Source organism: Somniosus microcephalus, chromosome 3, assembly GCF_052327205.1.
Source record: "Somniosus microcephalus isolate GS21.2 chromosome 3, FLI_Smic_1.0, whole genome shotgun sequence".
Classification (NCBI taxonomy): Eukaryota; Metazoa; Chordata; class Chondrichthyes; order Squaliformes; family Somniosidae; genus Somniosus; species Somniosus microcephalus.
The window spans coordinates 60,989,450-60,990,083 of NC_140989.1; the positions used below are offsets into that span (position 1 = coordinate 60,989,450).

General features: G+C 51.3%; 1 non-coding gene across 1 annotated transcript; it reads right to left on the bottom strand.

The window, feature by feature from the left end:
• Positions 1–264: 264 nt before the first annotated feature.
• On the bottom strand, positions 265–357 carry trnai-uau (transfer RNA isoleucine (anticodon UAU)). Its single transcript is given in 2 exon segments — positions 265–300; positions 320–357. It is a non-coding gene; the product is annotated as a tRNA-Ile (tRNA).
• Between the last annotated feature and the right edge of the window lie 277 nt (positions 358–634).

Below are 634 nucleotides of genomic sequence, written 5' to 3' on the forward strand. Positions count from 1 at the left end.
CTTATATTTAAAAGATTTTTTGTTAATAACAAAATTTGACAAATTAACAATATTCTGCAAGTCCAGGTAAAAAGTTACTATAAAATATTATTTATCGTATTTCTAAAAAAGACAACCGGTTGCAGTAGTTTCTTTATTTCGATTGATGCAGTTTAAGCTTGCTGCATTGCTTTCAAAATTATTTTCTCCCAAAACAGATAGGGGTTGATTTGTCGGGAAGGAATACTTTGGAGCTGTGGCTTTTGTGGTTGCCTGTAAAACATGTGCTCCAGGTGAGGCTCGAACTCACAACCTCGGCATCGCTCACCCTGTACTGTCATATAAGTACCGCGCGCTAACCGATTGCGCCACTGGAGCTCTGACATCAACGGCCGACACAGCTCCCATCTACCCTCGGACCCGGCCCCGGGGATCCGGTCGGCAGGCACGTCGCGGCCCGGCACCGCTCGGCTCAGGGACAGGCGATAGGCGAGGTCCAGCACCGCTCGGCCCGGCCTGATACCGCCCGGCTCAAGGCAGCCTCGGCCGCCTAAAGTGCGGGGTGTTTTACTACCATTGCCCAACCTCGCTGTTTCCGGCCTGTGCTGAGCATCAGCTCCGCCTCCTAGCCCTGGGCCTCTGTGGATGGGGTGGT